Source organism: Clytia hemisphaerica, unplaced genomic scaffold (genome assembly GCF_902728285.1).
Source record: "Clytia hemisphaerica strain Z4C2 unplaced genomic scaffold, Clytia hemisphaerica genome assembly, whole genome shotgun sequence".
Taxonomy (NCBI): Eukaryota; Metazoa; Cnidaria; class Hydrozoa; order Leptothecata; family Clytiidae; genus Clytia; species Clytia hemisphaerica.
The window spans coordinates 221,462-227,461 of NW_027104580.1; positions in this window are offsets into that span (position 1 = coordinate 221,462).

The following is a 6,000-nucleotide window of genomic DNA, read 5'->3' on the forward strand; positions in this document are numbered from 1 at the left end:
TTACATCAATATGCCTTCTTACCTGTCTTTCAAAATATAAATAAAAGTAATCACGGAAAAGGACGCGAAAAAAAAAGACATAAGTGTGAGAACAGAGTAATCAAACTCGTTAGAAAAAGTACCATTAGAAGTCATGAAAAATCAACTTGAATAAATGCAATCGAAATTCCAGAGAACTTCATAATTCCCCAAACAACATTACATTACTAGTCAAACTCCCATCACATAAATTTTACAATTACGTCAGAGTAGACTACGCTCGCCACCGAAGAGGTTTATTTGGAAAGGGTAATTATATTTTATTGTTCGCTTCTTTTTTAAAGATTCGCCGGGTTGGAAAAGTATGAATTTCTTTGTACATATTTTACCTACCCCAAATATTTAGGAGGCTGAGTTTTAAACGAATCGTCAAGTTGAAACGAACGATAAATGTATCAAGGTCTGTTTTATTTACCCCCTGGTGACTTAACAAAAGAGACTTAACTCGATGTTACAATCCAATTATTGAAAGTTTGTCTCGGCCTTTTTATAATGAGCGAGACATACGTTCTCTGATTACGCAATTTTCATATTGACATTTTCGAGGCATTATTTGATGTAACTGGCAAAAAATCAGAAGAACTGATGAAGTAATTTCCCACAAAAATAAAAAAAAAAACCACTTTTTGGCCAAAATTTATTTGCCCAAATATTATTTTTTCGAAAATTACTAGGTACCATTAGATTTTAACATCACTTTGCACCATTGAACGAAAAATCCGAAAGATAATGAGTCAATCGCATTAAAAGCTGGTAACAGACGAACGGACGAACGGAGGGAAGGGATATTGGTAAATTTGTAGAACCTCCGAGGTAGGTGTAGTTAACCTTTGTTCGCTAGGACAAAAAAGAAATTAACTCATAGCGTAATATGTCTGATCATTTTAGATCGATAAAAGAAAATTACATTAGTTGTTTTAGCACCTAAAAATATTTTTAGAAAGTATGTAACCTATATACAATAACAAGTCTAACCCAAAATACAAGATTCGATTTTTAAGTCATGCAATGTACCTCTAAAATCAAACCACATTCAACATAACACAACCAAAACATAACTTGTTATTAAATAGTACTGCATGCTATATATATGATTTGAAATAACAGATAAAAAAATACTCATTCTATTTTATTTATCACTGAGTTATATTTTATAAAATATCGAAACATGTTTTAAAATAAAAATTGACATGCACTGGGCGAAATCATAGATTTCCTAACTTGTAAATATAGTGTAAACTCGAACTTTACACTATATTTCAAATGGATTTGGAAAGTCCAATTTTCAATTTGTGAAATATGTTGGAAATTTTATGTTTCAACATTTGAAATATGATATTTACTATATTTTCAAAATTTGTAAATTTGAACTTCACATTTAATGAAAATGTATCGAAATATGAGATTTCAACATATTTCGAAAGAGCTCGAAATATGGTGTTTACTATATTTTCAAAATTTGTAAATACGAACTTTACATTTAATGAAAATGTCTCGAAATATGATATTTCGACATTTTTCGAACAACTTGAAATATGATATTTACTATATTTTCAAAATTTGTAAATTTGAACTTTACATTTAATGAAAATGTATCGAAATATGAGATTTCAACATATTTCGAAAGAGCTCGAAATATGGTGTTTACTATATTTTCAAAATTTGTAAATACGAACTTTACATTTAATGAAAATGTCTCGAAATATGATATTTCGACATTTTTCGAACAACTTGAAATACTATATTTTCAAAGTCTGTAAAATACGAACTTTACAGCCTTTACATTGAGTGAAAATGTCTCGAAATATGTAGTCTAGCAAACTAGACGACTAATTCATACATAGTATAAATAAAGCAAAAAGTAATAAAGAGAACAATTTTAGTCGTCTAGAAACCTTTGTGCACTAACTCCAAACAAAAGAAAAGTGTCAATATTTGCAATTATAATTTTTTCCCGCTCAAAATAATTCTTGAGAAAAACATGTGTGTGGATTTGTGTATTGAAAGTTTTTCATTTGAGTTGATTTCGTTTTGAGAGTTTGTTGTTGCTTGATAAATTGTTTTCTCGCTACGCAAGTTTCTGCGTAGCTAGCCCCTGTATCTATAAGGCTGGAACACCGGATTCTTCCAGTCGTTTATATAAACTAAATCCCGTATTATTATTATTATTATTATTATTATAATCGTCAGCCGTGCAAAATTACTCGAATCTGATTGGTTTAGAGGAGTGCAATTAATCGTTAATTGCACTATTACCACTTTTTGCACTCTTCGGCGGGGGGACACTTTTGTTCTCTTTTCTTTTCTCTCCCAAGTCATGTGTCAGAGACTTTTTTTACTATGTAATAAAATACAAAGACATTTTTTTCTCCAATATAAAAAACACATTTTACGTTACAATAGCTTCTTTTAATTGAAAACAAAGAAAAATTACACTGCAATGTTTTCTTTTTAAACAAAAGAAAAAAAGGAGGTTTTCGAATGTTTACTGACGATTACCTCGGAATCGTATGTTTTGTCGTGCAATTAACGATTAATCACTCGTAACAAAGGAGAAAATACCGTAATTTGCACTCGTCCTTCGGACTCGTGCAAATTACTATTTTCTCCTTTGTTACTCGTGATTAATCGTTAATTGCACTCCAAACCATACGATTACTAGTACGAATTGGTATATTAGTATTACACGCATTATAAACGATTCCAGTCTACGAAATATGATATTTCAACATTTTTCGAACAACTTGAAGTACGACGTTTAGTATGTTTTCTAATGTTTTTTTTCTTTGCTTCGATAATCCAAGACGAGATTTTCGCACTCGATAAGCAAGGCGCGGGATATCGAGTCAAAAATCTCAGAATCAAAACATTGAAAATGGCGGACAAAATTCTGCTAGAGTGTCTTCAAAAAAGAGTACCTTTCTTTTGGAAATAACATATCATTACCTTTCGATATGGGATTGGATATTTATGTGAATTGAATCAGCAAGATATATTGGACTTTTTTACCAAGTTTGAGAGGATATTTCGATGGGATTGTCAAGATATTGCTGGATATACATTAGAGAGTCAAATTTGATGTAATGAGCTAGAATGATGCAAAGTTGGAAATCTCAATTTTTGTGTCTTATCTTTGTTTCCTTTTATGAATCGATCCACCACTTATTATTTTCAGTTAGCAATATTGAGAAAAAGCAAAATCTAAAATGAAAGATAAAAATATTTGGATGACTCAGACAACCTTTCGAAAGTGGTTGAAGCTAAAAACCCAACATGGGCACGAGAGAAGGACAAACAATCACTTTGCCCTCTACCTGTTGAACGTATACGTATACCAAACCATCCAACTTAAAGATTTGAGAGACATTTGCTTGACATGAAGAAAACGCTACATCCCCATAACTTTGGACATTAAATGATTGGCAAAATGGTATTAACATTCTATTCTATATATTGAGATGTGAAACTGGTCCAAGTTGAAGAATTGTTGAGAAGACTGGGCAGTACAAGAAATATTTGCTTTGGAATACAAACTCTTATATGGACAATACCTCTGGAACAAGTAAATGCTTGGTTCTTACATTCATGAGGTCAGAGCAGAGGTTCTGTGGATTTTATAAACTTTTGAAACTTGTGTGATTGTTTTGGTTGTTTTCCTGACGAGATACTGTGAACTTGTATTTGATAAACATTGCATTTTGGCTTGGAGTATGTTTTTTGATGTTTTAACGGCAACACCATTTCTTGTTTGGATTGTTGTACCGTAGTGTTATCTTTTAGTCATTAGTGCTCCAATGTAGATAGGTTATTTCAATTTTATTTTTTATCAATTAATTTGTGTTTATGTGATAGGTTGTCCAAGAAAGCATTTTTTTGAGGTTCCCATATGTTCCAGACGTCCGCGCTCGATAGGATCGATCATCGGGACGGCTCGATGACGGATCGATATGTGATCGATGGATTACTTAACGATCCGGATGGGAGATCGATGGAAGATTCTGCCATTAAAAAGTCTTGAGTATCGATCCTTCGTTGATCCATTATCGAGCTAGTTTTTCAATCGAGTTTATCGATTCGTCATCGATCGTTAATCGATTTGTTATCGATCGTAAATCGAGTATGAGTCGATAGGGTCGATAAGATCGATAAAAGATCGATGATAGATCGATAAATAATTGATAACTAATCATAAACTTAAAGAAATCTTGATTATCGATCCTCCATCAATCTCCTATCCGGATCGTTAAGTAATCCATCGATCACATATCGATCCGTCATCAAGCCGTTCCGATGATTTATCCTATCGAGCGCGGACGTCTGGTATGTTTCGTCCAAAAGTGTCAAAACTTTTCAAAGACATCTATAGACAGTTAAATCAATATGCCAAAAACATTTTGTTCAACCACCTTCACTTCAAGATAGGCCACCATAGAATGAACTTCCTTTTATATAGGATGAATAAAAATATCTCAAATAGGCTCTGCGATGGAATGCAAGGCTGAAAGCCACATGAATATGGTTCATCCTATAAAAGGAAGTTCATTCTATGGTGGCCTATCTTGAAGTGAAGGTGGTTGAACAAAATGTTTTTGGCATATTGATGTAACTGATAGACATTTTATACCGTGAGATCAGGTAACTTGCATCAGTGGAGGCAAACATGCATAGCCCTCAAATGAATGACTTGTCTGGTCAAGACAAGAAATTTTAATGACCAGCCAAGTCTTTCATTAGCCTCCACTGATGCAAGTTACCCAATCTCACGGTAAGTATTTTCTTTTCCTAACTTTATATAATTTTAAAGAGAAGACAAGAACCTTTATTGTTGGTGTTATTATTACAAAGCCCCTACTATATATTTTAACTCTGTCAAAGTCATAAAAATTTGAAACCTTAGTGAGAGCTTTTTAAAATAATTTTCATGATTTTCTTGAAATTTTGAGAAACTACGTTTTATATTTTCAGTTTTGTTTTTTTAATCACTCCTTTGATCATAAGAATTTTTTATTCTATAACAAAATCTTTCGTATTAAAAAGTGTTTCTTTCATGTATACATCTTTTTGTTCAGATTTTGTTATTTTGTTCACGTTTATTAACTTTAGTTTCATTTTCTGTGTATGTTATTTATTTACACAGCAGAAAACCGAAAATTCACAAAATGTTCATATGGACTACATGAACAGTCCTTTACATTATCGGAACTAATTTTTGCGGTCCAAGTAACATTGCATTTACAAGCAATTAATATCAGTTGCTTGGGCTTAGCAGGTATGAAAATTTAGCAAGACTAAAACTTAATGTCTATGAGGTTATTACATTTTAGCTATTTGATTTATTTCAAGGCGCCATTTTGAAACGATTTGGTGTGATTGGTCTAAGACAAGTTTATATTTTATATGTTTTCATTTTATTTTATCTTTTTAAAGAAAGTAGATATATTATATACTGTAATATGTTTTAAAACTGTTATTACCTTTTAAGGTTTTTAAAAAAAAGAAAAGTGTATTTTCGTGAAATAGAATACTTTATTATTAGCAGTGGCGTTGTGGCAGGGGGGGCCGGGGGGGCCATGGCCCCCCCAGCGGAGCTTTTTTGAAGGGGCGCCGAAGAGCAAGGGGCGCCAAAAGATTTTTTTAAACGCCCCAATCTTAAAAATCATACTTTATGCGCCTTAAATTGCGCCCAGGACCAATTTTACTGAGATAATTTTAAAATACTTGCAATTTTTTTCGCTCGCTTCGCTCGCAATACAGTTAATTGGTAACTTCTTTGAGATCTAGCTAATTTACAAGTTTTTTTTGTGTACAATATAGCATTATTAAATGTAAAGCTAACTGCGTCCCAAGACCAATCTGCTGACAACAATATTGAAATCATAAAACATCTATTTTTCGCTCGCTTCGCTCGCATAACACATTGTTTCTTTAAGTTTCATTTCACTCTAGCAAGTGTCAAATTTG